The sequence below is a fragment of the Spinacia oleracea genome, chromosome 4 (assembly GCF_020520425.1).
Source record: "Spinacia oleracea cultivar Varoflay chromosome 4, BTI_SOV_V1, whole genome shotgun sequence".
Taxonomy (NCBI): domain Eukaryota; kingdom Viridiplantae; phylum Streptophyta; class Magnoliopsida; order Caryophyllales; family Amaranthaceae; genus Spinacia; species Spinacia oleracea.
Window position 1 is genome coordinate 43672076 of NC_079490.1, and position 14775 is coordinate 43686850.

Consider the following 14775-nt stretch of genomic DNA (forward strand, 5'->3'; position numbering starts at 1 on the left):
TATCAATATCATTATACCAACATCAACATCCATACAACTAATCACAACATCATCATCCAAACAACAACACCCCTGGCCAACAACAGATCACAGTTGTTGGCATCCACCTTATGACTCCACAGCTAGCCAGCATTCAATAAAATTAAAAAAGGGAGAGAGGAGACAGACTTATCTAAGCATCATCAGATGCTGAAGCCGAGTTTTTTCCCTTTTCAACTTTCTTTGAGGAGGGATAACCAGATGAAAGTTGCCCTGGAGACCCAACAGCATCACCATTCTCATTTTCACACTCTCCAACATACACCAGATCAAATGAATCAGACCCACTTGGTTCCTTGCAATCAATAGGGGACAAACAACATGATTAGTGCCATCATAAAATAACAGGGGACCATGAATTAAAATCAGATTTAATCAAACAACTCAAAATAAAGTTCCAAATAATTTCAGATCACCATGGTTACCACATGCAATGAGATAAATGAGAGCAAACCACACAATAATTCCATTAAATTCCAACAAATATTGTAAAAATCAAAATAAATTTCCAAATACATCCAGATCCCATTTTTGACCACATGCAATGAGATAAATGAGAGCAAACCACAAAATATTTACATTGTAATCCAACTAATTTTCCGAATACATCCAGATCCCATTTTTACCCAAAAAATTTCAAAATAAAATCCCAAATACATCCAGATCCCATTTTTAACCACATGCAATGGGAAAACAGATCAACAAAACACATGATTATTCCGATTTTCTTCAAATAATTTCCAAATATATCCAAATAAAATCAGAACTCAATTTTAACAACATGCAATGAGAAAGCAGAGCACAAAATAAAATCAGAACTCAATTTTAACAACATGCAATGAGAAAACAGAGCACAAAATAACATAAAAAGCCCGATTGAATCCAACAAATCTCCAAAAAATTCGAAATAATATCAGATCTGCATTTTTAACACATGCAATGAGAAATCAGAGCAACTAGCTTATCCAATAAATAATCCGAGTTCAATGAACAATACTCCAAATAAATCCAACATTTATCAAATCCCACATTTTTAGACATGCAAACAATCATCAAACCATTTTAATAAAACCGACATAAATAACCCTAAATAAATCGCAAAAAATCAAAAGTAATACCTCATCGGAATCTCCTTCACCGAAAAAACGTAGATCTGAGGGAGTGGGTTTCCGATCGTCATATTTTGACTCAACCTCCTCTCTTGGCTCCACTTCCCTCTTCCGAAACCATTCTTTCAAATAGTTTCGAGTACTCGTATTTTCTTTTTGGGCCAAATACAGATTGTTTTTATATTCGCCGGAGTAGGAATGCTCGTTATTGGGACAGTTGCACTTGGATCCCCAATCACAGTTGGAATCGGGGATTCTTTGACCGGAAGTTCCCACCCCAGAATCACCTCGAGTTCTAGACAAAGAAGAACCCATCACGTACCAGAAAAGGAAAGATCAACGACGATTAGGGACCAAAAAGGGGACAAAAATTAAGGGGATCTGCTCGGAATATGAATCCAAGTTATTTTTATGAAAGTATTTAGGCGAAAACGTTTCAGATTTGAGAGATTTGGAGAGGAAAACCCAGAACAGAGGCGGAAAACCTAGGGTTTTCTCAAGAACAGGGGAGGGATTTTAAGAGAGAGAGAGAGAGTGAAATAAGAGAGAGAGTGAGATCCGAAGAGGTGAGAGAGAGAAATCAGAATGAGAGGTGAGAGAGTGAAAGGGAGATAGCGACGGGTTATAAAGGGGGTGGGGTGGGGTTAGGTTAAATAATTAAATAAGGTGAGTGGGGTAAAAGTGGGTGGGAAAGGGTAGATTCTTAGGGTATTTTTGGTAAATAGTGGGGAATCTTAGGGTAAATTGGTAAAAAAACTATGGCCAAAAATAGTAAAGATTCAGTAGGGGAAGAACAAAAAGAAATGCTAAAAAAGGAAATGGGAAGAACAAAAAGGAATGGAGGGAGTATTACTTATAAGTAATTATAGCCCATTGTTTATGTATCAAGCATTATATAAATTCTTGTAAAAGACGGTCTAAACTGTCAGATTATACATTACATCACGTACATCCTGCACGACTGATAAGACTAGTGACATGTTCTGATTATACCTGTAAGTATCTGATACAGTCACCACAGTTATGGAAGGAAACAATTATCCATCAATCCAGTTTTTCTCATTCATTCATTTACCCATTCATCCATTCATTCATTGGTATCACACAAAACCTAAGACTGTAAGGCACATAACCTAGAAAGTAGAAACATACAGAAAGATAGCTGCATCTGCAAAATGTCTTAGTAGATTGGGGTGAATGAATTGACAAGTGTATCAAGAAAGCTGGGTGTCAAACCTGAGAGAAATGCCCATGCTAAAAAGCTCTTGACACAATAGCTTAGCGCCGTGTGGCACACTCACCTTGACAACTTGTTCAACTGATTTACAGAACCTGCAGTATGGTCCTCGGATCTTCTTCCCACCTGGGACTGTCCTTTGGATGACATTTACGAGGTTCTTGCACTCCCTGCAAACATGCATCTCGGATGCGTCACTCAAAGTGAAGAGCCGCTCATGAACGTTGGCTGCAGCACCATGTGCTATCAGACATTCCCTTTCCATTTCCCCAAACTTGATACCCCCAAACCGTTTCCTGTCTCCCACTGGCTGCCTTGTCAGAGGATGTACGGGACCTGTATTCCGAAACTTGACTTGATCCTCTGACATTTTTATCAGGCGCTGATAGAAGGTGGGCCCAATGAATATGAGGCTACGCATCATCTCTCCTGTTCTACCATTATACACCCTTTCGTTTCCCCATCTTGAGAATCCAGCCCTGCAATATTTGTCATGCATGTCAATCTCTACTCTTTCTAAATGACTTAATGTAACGCCCCGACTTCTAAACACCATTAATTAGGTTAATTATCTTTAATTAGCAGCGGAAACCCTAATTTAGTCGGAGCGTCACATGCCGTATTTCCCTCGTGGGAAATACCAGGCGACATAACCTTTTTACATTTACTGACTACTGATGAGTAACAGTAATTATACTTCACTTCAATTAATTCTTTAGTATTTACGTCGAAAACTAAATGAAATTTAATAAATATTCCTAACATTGATTAAAATCTAACTCAAATCATGAAATCAAACTTAGAGTTTAATTAATACATCCCTTTATTACTAATGACACATGATTATCTTTATTAAGCATCGATCGTGAATTTGATGGTTGCATCCTCACTCTAAGGCATCCCCTGATCTTCTTCGTACCTAAAACAAAAGCAACATCGTGAGCCGAGGCCCAGTAACATACTACCCTAACAGCGTAAACTCATTTCAATTCATTTTATTTACTTTGCAATCAGGGAGAATAGAACATAGTAAAACACTTTCATAAATGCATTATAATAAAACATCATTTATAACTTGAAACTTTAATAGTTCCCATTATCTTTCATAAAACCTTCGTTTTACTTGGTAACTGACAAGTTAGCCTTGCGGGACGTCTCCCACCTTGCGATAGTCTTCAAGGAGCACTCTCCCTTGTTGGACATACGCCCGTACCTAAATAGTTTCTTTTTTTTTTTAGCTTGCGGTAACCCTCAAGGAGCACTCTCCCTTGTTGGGTGTCCCGCGGTACGGCGGTACGTGCACGACCTAAAAATAGTAACCCCACTAACTGCCAGAACCTGTTACACTTTTATTTATCATGTTTCGTATCTTATTAATAACTCGTAAACATCATCTTATAAAATCATTCATAAACATATTTAAATATCATCATTCATAAAACACACTTCATAAATACATTTCATATCCCACAATCCAATAAAAACACATCATTATAAACATATTTCATAATCACATAAACACATTTTATAAGGGGACTGTGGGTGTTAGCAATAGATGTTACCTCAACCGTAGTTTATATTCCCTGTTCGATGGATCGTTCTTCCTGAACTCCGAGTCCAATTTCTTTCAAAATATTAAATAATTGAATTAGTTATTAATATGGTAATAATTTAACTTAGAAATTTCGAATTATTATAAATAACGAATTTTCTAAAAAATAAAGTTAGAAATATATAAATTCATAGTTTTAATGAAAATATAATTAAAAACCAATTTTAGTAATATATATAATTTATGGAAATTTCAATCGAAGTATATATATATTCTAAATCAATTACACAAGATTTATTTAATTATGTCCTTGATAAATTTAGTACGGTAATTTATTTTTTCTTAAACTCGATAATCAAATTTATTTATTTCCCAAAGCCCAATTGATTGGCCCAACTTAAATAAGGGGGGATAAAACCAAGTTTCAATTTCAGAAACTTTGTTTCTGAAATTGAAGGGCACGAGCAGCAGGGGAACACGAACAGGAGGAACACGAGGAGGAGGAAGAGAGGAGGGAGGCTGGGGGCTCTGCCTGGGTGGCGAAACCGCGCCGAGAGGCGACGGTGATGGTGGTTTGGGGCGGCAGAAACAGGCGAGGGAAGGGGGAGAAGGGTGCGAACAGGGGAGAAATCAGGGGAGGAGAGGGGTGATGGTGACCGGAGGTTTGGGCGGAGGTTCCGGGTGGACTGGGAGGCGGCGCAACAGGGAAGCGCCGGGGAGACGGTGGTGGTGGTGGTGTGGTTTTGCGGCGGCGAAACAGCAAGGAAGGGGGGGAAAATGGCCGCGCGAACAGGGGAAGGCAGGGGAAGAGAGTTGCGAAGCAGGGGAGGAGCAGGGGTGGTTCTGGGTGGTCGACGTGGTGGTTGGTGGTTCGTGGGTTGGTGATTAGTGACTGACGGAGTGGTGGTGTTGCTTTGGTGGTGCAACGAAGAGGAGAGGGAAGGAAGGCAGGGGAGTATATCGAAGGAGAGGAGAGAAAGCAAGGGGGTTTCGGGTCGGGTTTTGCCGGAGATGGTGGCGGAGGTGAGGCGGGTAATGGTGCAAGCGGTGGTTGAAGGTGGTGGTGACAGAGAATGGTGGTGGCGGTTGACAGTGGTTAATGGGGTGATGTTTTCTCAATTTTTGTTAACTGGTTTTTGGGTTAGAGAATTTGAGACAATTCATGGTTATTTGTAGTGTCAAGTAGTGTGAAGAACAAGCTCAAATCCTTGGGAATTAAGGCATGAATGTGGACTGAATTGAGGGAAGAAGGAAGGAAAGAAATTTCCTCCTTACTTTGTACGTGGGGAGCAAGGAAGAGAAGAAAGGAAATGGAATCTTGGTACTCCAAGGGCATTTTCGTAATTTCACATGGTTGACTAAAATTCAGAAATTCTGTTTCTATTTTCGGAAATTACTAAAAATAGAAATGTTTAATTAAAACAAAGTCTCGTGAAATATATCGTTAACGAAAAATAAATAAATTTTCGTTTATAAATTTATCGTTTAAAATAAATCGTTAAAACGTTTAAAAATAATGAAAATTTTAAATTATTTCTAATAATTAAAACGAAATTACGTTAATAAAATATTATTAATTTTAATAAATCGAGTTTAAAAATTTCAGGGTATTACATTCTTACCCCCTTAGAAAAAATTTCGTCCTCGAAATTTGAAAATTAGACTTATAAAATATTTGTTGAAAATCAAAATCATTCGATTAAAAATACGATATTTATTTTAAAAAAACCAAGATCTCACAATTTCATTCCAATTCCGACAATGTCTAGCTTTCATTCCGCCATCTTCTTTGATGACTCCGCTTCAACTCGAGATCTAGAATTGAAGAGTAAAGAATACAAAAGGGGCAAAATTATATGTTGATCTTAATCGTCATTAAGGTCAATTATATTCCGCCATCGTCTTTTGTATCTCTACTTCACTTCATAAAATAGGATCGAGGAGCAAAGAACATAAAAAGGGCAAACTCGTTAGCGTAGACTAGGATCCCATTTTTCTTTGTGAGATCCCGTTTGAAAATATTTTCTACCAAAAGTAATAATGTTTTTAATACAAAGTTATAATTCTGAAGATAGATATAGTGAAAATAAATATTTACCTAACAATTATAATAGTCAAATAATTTATAAAAGTCATTTGTTATAATAATCTCGTACTCTGAGCTCAGGAGAACTTCCATCGAAGACGACTTTCATACGTAACGATTAGTTATTACCAATACAATCATGTCAGCATAAACATAATCCATAAAGCATATCTTAAACACATAATTCTTTAATTGAAAATTTCATACATAAGCATAACATTCATATAACTAATGATGGTGAAACATCTTAGTTAGATACTCGATTAGCGCATATTACTTTCAAAATTTCCATCATTTATTCTAAAATATTCTAGATGTTCGATCACACGATTTCAAAAGGTCATTATGCTTCATTCTTCATTCCATATTGGCGAAGTCGTCATTGTCATTTGCATCATCGTCTTTTCCTTGCATTACAAACACTCTTCCATTCGAAGTTGGTCCACGTGGGGGATTACGGTTGAAATTTGTAGTGCCACCATTTCCTTTGTTCACATCGTTTCTCCTATCACCTTGCTCTCGATGTATTTGAGGACAATCTCTGATTTGGTGATCTTTTCTACCACATTTGAAGCAATCTCGCGTACCAATTCGACATTCTTTCTCAGTATGGTTCCATCTTCCACACTTGGCGCATCCACGATTCTTGTTGAAGCTTTGGTTTCCGTTATTCCCTCCTTGATAGCTGACATTGACATTTTGTTTCTTATTGTTCGGTTGATTTTCTTCGAAGCTCCCTTTTCGTTTTCCATATGTTTCTTCTCGAAGCTTGATAATTCTTTCGACGTTAATTGCTCGATCGTACAACTCTTGGAAAGTGGAAATTCTAGAACTCGAAAGACGATCACGGATCTCAATGCTTAATCCTCCTTCAAATCGATTCATCCTTTGCCTATCAGTAGTCACCAGGTCAGGGGCAAATCGAGCAAGCTCATTGAATTTCACTGCATATTCTAGAACATTTTTCTTTCCTTGACTCAATTTGATAAATTCCGATTCCATTTGCATTTGCAGAGAATAGGGATAAAATTGTTCCCGCATAGCTTCCGTCAGTTTTTCCCAACCAAAACCAGGCTCATTTTGGATTCCTTTAACACTTTTCCACCACAGGTTGGCTTGTCCTTTCAAGTAAAAGACAGCATAGTTGACCTTCCATTTCTCGGGGCATTGAGTTGCATCAAATAACTTCTCCATATCGCTAATCCATTCCTCAAATTCAGTAGGGTCTGGCTTGCCATCATAAGTAGGGGGTTTATGAGAAGCGAACTTCTTGAACATGTTGGAGCATTCTTCTTGCTCTGACCTTGGCTTCTGACGATTTCCTTGCAGAAGTTCCGACATTATCAATCTCATTAAGTCCATTCGATTATCGCTTGTTTCTCCTGGAGTGTCCCCGAAAATGGGATCCTTGCGCAATTCTTCAATTCTTTCTTGCATTCCTTCCAGCGCTAATGCAGATTTGTGATTACCATTGCCATCGTTAACATCGTTATCGTTTCTAGTGCCTTCAATAGGAATATTTCCGCTTGAAGTCATCGCCGATCTGATCGCAAGGATACAACGCTTCAGATAATCTTTTCTTCTTGAATTTAGACTAAGAAATTCTGCAAATCATAATAAGAAAACATTCCCATTGCGTTCCCCATTCCTATCACTCACACTCATTTTATTTTAACTTAGCATGATTTTAACGTATTCTTTTTAACTTATTTCTTAAAATTCTTGCTTAAAGCCTAATAAAATTTTATTTCGTGCAAAACCCGTAAGGTTTAGCACTTATGGTCGCAGAACCTTGGCTCTGATACCAAACTGTAACGCCCCGACTTCTAAACACCATTAATTAGGTTAATTATCTTTAATTAGCAGCGGAAACCCTAATTTAGTCGGAGCGTCACATGCCGTATTTCCCTCGTGGGAAATACCAGGCGACATAACCTTTTTACATTTACTGACTACTGATGAGTAACAGTAATTATACTTCACTTCAATTAATTCTTTAGTATTTACGTCGAAAACTAAATGAAATTTAATAAATATTCCTAACATTGATTAAAATCTAACTCAAATCATGAAATCAAACTTAGAGTTTAATTAATACATCCCTTTATTACTAATGACACATGATTATCTTTATTAAGCATCGATCGTGAATTTGATGGTTGCATCCTCACTCTAAGGCATCCCCTGATCTTCTTCGTACCTAAAACAAAAGCAACATCGTGAGCCGAGGCCCAGTAACATACTACCCTAACAGCGTAAACTCATTTCAATTCATTTTATTTACTTTGCAATCAGGGAGAATAGAACATAGTAAAACACTTTCATAAATGCATTATAATAAAACATCATTTATAACTTGAAACTTTAATAGTTCCCATTATCTTTCATAAAACCTTCGTTTTACTTGGTAACTGACAAGTTAGCCTTGCGGGACGTCTCCCACCTTGCGATAGTCCTCAAGGAGCACTCTCCCTTGTTGGACATACGCCCGTACCTAAATAGTTTCTTTTTTTTTTAGCTTGCGGTAACCCTCAAGGAGCACTCTCCCTTGTTGGGTGTCCCGCGGTACGGCGGTACGTGCACGACCTAAAAATAGTAACCCCACTAACTGCCAGAACCTGTTACACTTTTATTTATCATGTTTCGTATCTTATTAATAACTCGTAAACATCATCTTATAAAATCATTCATAAACATATTTAAATATCATCATTCATAAAACACACTTCATAAATACATTTCATATCCCACAATCCAATAAAAACACATCATTATAAACATATTTCATAATCACATAAACACATTTTATAAGGGGACTGTGGGTGTTAGCAATAGATGTTACCTCAACCGTAGTTTATATTCCCTGTTCGATGGATCGTTCTTCCTGAACTCCGAGTCCAATTTCTTTCAAAATATTAAATAATTGAATTAGTTATTAATATGGTAATAATTTAACTTAGAAATTTCGAATTATTATAAATAACGAATTTTCTAAAAAATAAAGTTAGAAATATAAAAATTCATAGTTTTAATGAAAATATAATTAAAAACCAATTTTAGTAATATATATAATTTATGGAAATTTCAATCGAAGTATATATATATATTCTAAATCAATTACACAAGATTTATTTAATTATGTCCTTGATAAATTTAGTACGGTAATTTATTTTTTCTTAAACTCGATAATCAAATTTATTTATTTCCCAAAGCCCAATTGATTGGCCCAACTTAAATAAGGGGGGATAAAACCAAGTTTCAATTTCAGAAACTTTGTTTCTGAAATTGAAGGGCACGAGCAGCAGGGGAACACGAACAGGAGGAACACGAGGAGGAGGAAGAGAGGAGGGAGGCTGGGGGCTCTGCCTGGGTGGCGAAACCGCGCCGAGAGGCGACGGTGATGGTGGTTTGGGGCGGCAGAAACAGGCGAGGGAAGGGGGAGAAGGGTGCGAACAGGGGAGAAATCAGGGGAGGAGAGGGGTGATGTGAAGGAAATAATGCCCTTGGTCCAAGTATGCATTCTATGTTAAGTCTAATAAATGCGGTTCAGTATTAATTAACAAGTTAATAATTCAGTGAGATCAAGTGAGCTGAATGCCTAGCTAGAGGCCGCTTCAGTTCAAGTGGAATTAATGATATTAATCCACAGCTTACTCTTGACTGAACCCGTAGGGTCACACAAATAGTACGTAAACGGATCAAGTATTTAATGGCATTAAATACTCCATCTATGAATATTCGGAACCGACGGATCTTGGTTTCAGTGGGAGCTAAGATCGTCACAGGCAAGAAATGAATACTCCGGAAACGATGATATTGCCGGAAACGGAAATATGGATCGTATCGGAAATATGAATATTATCCAAGTCGTAGATGTTGCCGGAAACGGAAACATGGTACGTATCGGAAAATATTATTGGAAATGGAAATATTACCAGAATCGGAAATATTGCCGGAAACGGAAATATTGTCAGAATCGGAAATATTGCCGGAATCGGAAAATAATTCCGGAAACGGAAATATTAAATATTTGTTCGAAACGGAAATTAATTCCGGAATCGGAAATATTAAATATTGTTCGTATCGGAAATAGATTCCGGAAATGGAAATTTAATCGGAAGCGTATCGTACGAATTAGCATCGGACGAGGCCTGCCGGACGAAGGCCCAGCACGAAGCCAGGCCGTCGCCCAGCAAGCACGCACGCCACAAGCCCAGCGCGCGCCAAGGCCACGGATGCGTGGGCCTTGCTGCGTGGGCTGCAGCTCGCACGCATGGGCAGTCCTTGTGGCTGCCGTGTGTGTGTGAGTTTGTGCTCATGCGTGATTCCTGAATCTGCAAGAGTCAGTGTATGATTAAATGTCTATTCCTAATTGGATAAATTAATTAAATAGAATTCATGTAGGATTCTAATTCCAATTAATTCGCATCCTACTAGGATTACGATTCCTTTTCCATAACTCTATAAATAAAGGCCTAGGGGTCATAATTTATACAGAAGTTTCAAAGTATTCAAAAGTGAGTTTTTTGAGAGAAAATTAAAACACATCTTGCTCATAAAAGTGCCGAATTTTCTAGTACCTTAAGGGCGATTCTAGTTGGTCAATCTTAAGGCGGATCCGGACGTGCTGTGGACTATCTACGGAGGGACGACATTTGGAGTCCTAAAAGACTTGTTCTTGTTCGGTTCGGGCGCAGCTAGGGAGGGCACGCAACAAAGAGTATGCATCTAATTATGCTATATGATTATGTGTAAATAATATGATTCCTGGGTTAATGGTTGTTTCCGCATGATTTATGTAAATGTCATATGTATCATAACCTAACAGTGGTATCACGAGCCCCTTATTATTTTCATAATCTAAATTGCATGAACATGGTTAAATATTACAAATTTGCAAGAATTAAAAGGGGTGATTAATTTTCGTAATTGTTAATTAATTGCAAATTGCGTTTATTTAATTATATGTACGCAGTTTTTCGGCAGTTTCTTCATTACTCATCCGAATTGAGTGATTTTTGTGTCAATTCCGCATGTAAAAGGCATTCTAAAATTTTGACAAAAATAGTATTTTTCTGCCGAACCCAGAATTCTCAAATTCGAAGCCTAACTATGACTTTTCGAAGGTTTTAGTTTTTCGGATGCAAAATTTCGTAAATTTAAGATGTTAAATTAAATATTTGCGATTCCTGTTGATAAATCTTGAATTTTTGATTGACCTACTGCATATGTTTAACAAGTTTGAATGCCTAGTCTTGTTAATTATGCAATATAATTTGTAATTATGATTAATTTGTTGAAAATTAGAATAATTTAGAATTAATTTGATTTTCATAATTAATTGTAATTTAATTAGAAACCTATGATTAAAAACCACCATAAAAATTGTAAATTTACGATAAATTTTAAATTTTTATGACCTAGACTTGAATCCATAACAATCGGAAATCAATTGGATAATAAATTTTCGATTTTTTCGCCCTAAAATTATGAAATTAATAATATTTATTAATTTGTCATTAATTTTAAATATAAATTTTAAATTTTCTTGCGATTCGTTCAAATAACTTGCACGCACGAAGCAATGGACGCTTCGTGTTACCCTTAAGGGGTGTTGTATAATGCGGGCATGCGACGACGAGCAAGGGAGCTCGTCGCCCGTGCGGCACGAATGCAATGAGCAAGGGCGTAGTGCACGAGCGCAAGGCAGCAGCCCTGCCTTGTGTCGTGTGCCACGAGCAATGAACGTATGGGCATGGGCGAGGGGCGAGCCAAGGCAGTCGCGTGTGGGCAGCAAGCGAGCTGCGCCACAACGCGCGCTGCCTCGCACAAGTGCGCGCAGCCTCGCGCGCAGCGAGCGCAAGCTCGCGTGCCACGAGCGCTGCGCACAGCATCACTCGCGCGCACAGCGCGCGATGTCGCCCGCCCAGCGAGCGATGTTGCGCACCAGCGAGCGATGGCTCGCGCGCGTGCAGCGAGCGATCTCGCGCGCCAGCGAGCGATCTCGCGCCCCAGCGAGCGATGGCTCGCGCGCGCAGCGAGCGAGCTTGCGCGCCCAGCGAGCGATCTCGCGCGCCAGCGAGCGATGTCGCGCGCGCGCGCTGCGAGCGATAGCTCGCGTGCGATGGGCGCTATGCGGAGGCTTGCGTTGGGACAGCAGCAGCTATGCTACGAGCGCATGGGCTGCGCGCACATGGCCAGCAATGGCTGTGTGCGTACGGCCCATGGGCGTGCAACGCGTAGGGTGTTTGCGTTACGATTAGATCGTTTTGAATGTTTAATTTGAAAATTTCAGTTCACGTAATTTTAATTAATTTTAAAATTAATAATTTGAATTAATTTCTTGGATTTTAATTTTGAATATTATAATTATAATAAATGGAATTTATTCTAATTATTTTACTAAAATTAAAATCATGAATTAATTTAAATGCGACTGAAATTAAATTAAATTTTTGGATTCAATTATAAATTTATATGAGCTTTAAATTTTAATTAAATTTGTATGTTTCCGGTTAGACTAGAAATACAATTTTATGTTTAAAATTAGTAAAGCATATGAATTTATTGGTTTGAGTGGGAGCGCTTTTTAGTCATAAACTCTTGATTAGGTCTACAAATCCTTAAGGTTAAAACAACTCGATTAGAATTAATAAGGACTGAATAATTGGTAGATTATTGGTGACCTTGATTAATTGCTGCAAATGTTTACGTGATGCATAATGTGTTTTACTAACCAGCTATGTGGGCCATTCATGATAATGAATGGGTGAATGGTATATATTGTATATGTACTGTTTTGCAGGTTATGAAGTGACTAGTATGGCCCAAATAGGATAGAAAATATGGTCTGCGTACCATTAATTTGAATGTAATTGGTCTAAAGTACCAAAGTTATTTTTCAATTCAAATATGGTCTGCGAACCATCAAATAGTTGTAATTAGTTATAGCTTATCCTATTTGAAGAAAATGGTGCCTCCCACGGAGATTTTCAAGACGGACTTTGAAGTCAAAGCTTCAAGATGAAGTCGGGCCATACTAGATCACAAATATCTTATGCATGTTTTAAGTTATTTATTGTTTTAAATATGTCTTAAAATGCATGAGATCATAAGCTTGATTATGTTGCATGATTAAGGATTTTAGTTCACTTAAAATCTAACCAACATAGTAAGAGCCTTAAGTTCCAAACTTAAAAATTGAGTTAAAAGGTGCCATGCCAAAATATACACTTGCTTGGATATCCTTTACATCAATCTAGTAATAGTTTTCGCTCAGCGAGGTGTTACTTATTGGTCCTAAAGGGGCAAGGTACACAAATAATTGTGAGTACATGTTAGTTTTGGTGAAACTCAACGATATAAGTAAGGAGTCCTTTTATGTCGTGGCAAATTCGATAGATTTACCTAATAAGTTCTTAGACGTACCTATCAACCAAGAATAGTTTCTAGACTATTAGCAAAAGGCTTTTGCTTACCTAAGATGTTCTAGGATTAAGTCGACAAACTGTGCTTAGTTCTTCAATGATTTTAGGATCTTGGAATCATTTTATTCACACCTGCCGGAACACATAACTTGAATAAAATGCTTAATAAACATTGAATTATGCATGTATGCTAGAATTTAAGTTTATTAAGAGAAACTGTGAATGGTTATTTATTTGTTTATTCTTTTCAATTGTAGTTTTTAATATGGCAAACAACAATTCATTCAACATTCGATCAATTCTCGAAAAGGAGAAGTTGAACGGGAAAAACTTCCTTGACTGGCAAAGGAACTTGCAAATAGTTCTTATGCAGGAAGAAAAGGAGTATGTCCTAGATGAGGCGATGCCCGAAGCTCCAGGCGACGGGATCACTCAGGCAGCCCTCAATCGTTGGATTGATGCCAACAAGGATGTGAAATGTCTAATGCTCGCCACTATGAGTGCGTATCTGCAGAAAACGTTCATCAACTCAGATGCTTTCACAATCATCAGTGAGTTGAAGAACATGTTCCAAGATCTGGCTCGAGTCGAAAGATTCGAGACTCATAGGCAAATTCTTGAGACCAAGCTTAAGAAAGGCGAGCCCGTAAGTCCACATGTTCTCAAAATGATTGGACTCATTGAGAATATGAGTCGGCTGGATCAGCAATTTTCTCAGGAAATGGCTATAGACACCATCCTCCATTCTCTTCATAGCGGGTATGATCAGTTCAAACTGAACTACAGTATGAATAGTCTGGACAAAACGCTCACTGAGCTTCACGGTATGCTGAAGACCGCTGAAAAGACGCTCAAAAGTGATAAGCAGGATGTGCTTATGGTGCGTGGGGGCAAGTTCAAGAAATCTGGAAAGAAGAGGAATGCTAAGAAAGGTGGCAACAAGGCCAGCCCAACTAAGCAAACTGGCGCCAAATCTGCAAAGAGGAAGGTCAGTCAACCCACTTCTGAATCCGAATGCTTCTACTGCAAGAAGAAGGGGCATTGGAAGAGAGATTGCTTGAAGCTAAAGGAAGATCAGAAGAACGGAACAGTCGTTCCATCTTCAGGTATTTTCGTTATAGACTGTATACTTGCTAATTCAACTTCTTGGGTATTAGATACAGGTTGTGGCTCACACTTATGTTCCAATCCACAGGGACTAAGAAGAAGTAGAAAGTTAAGCAAGGGTGAAGTCGACCTACGAGTGGGAAATGGAGCACGGATTGCTGCATTAGCTGTAGGAACTTACTATTTGTCGTTGCCCTCCGGGCTAGTTTTGGAACTGG

The 14775-nt window shown here is 38.1% G+C and overlaps 1 pseudogene; it reads right to left on the minus strand.

The window, feature by feature from the left end:
- Positions 1-2185: 2185 nt before the first annotated feature.
- Positions 2186-14775, minus strand: part of LOC110802594 (DNA-directed RNA polymerases IV and V subunit 2-like) — a 36130-nt pseudogene continuing 23540 nt past the window's right edge.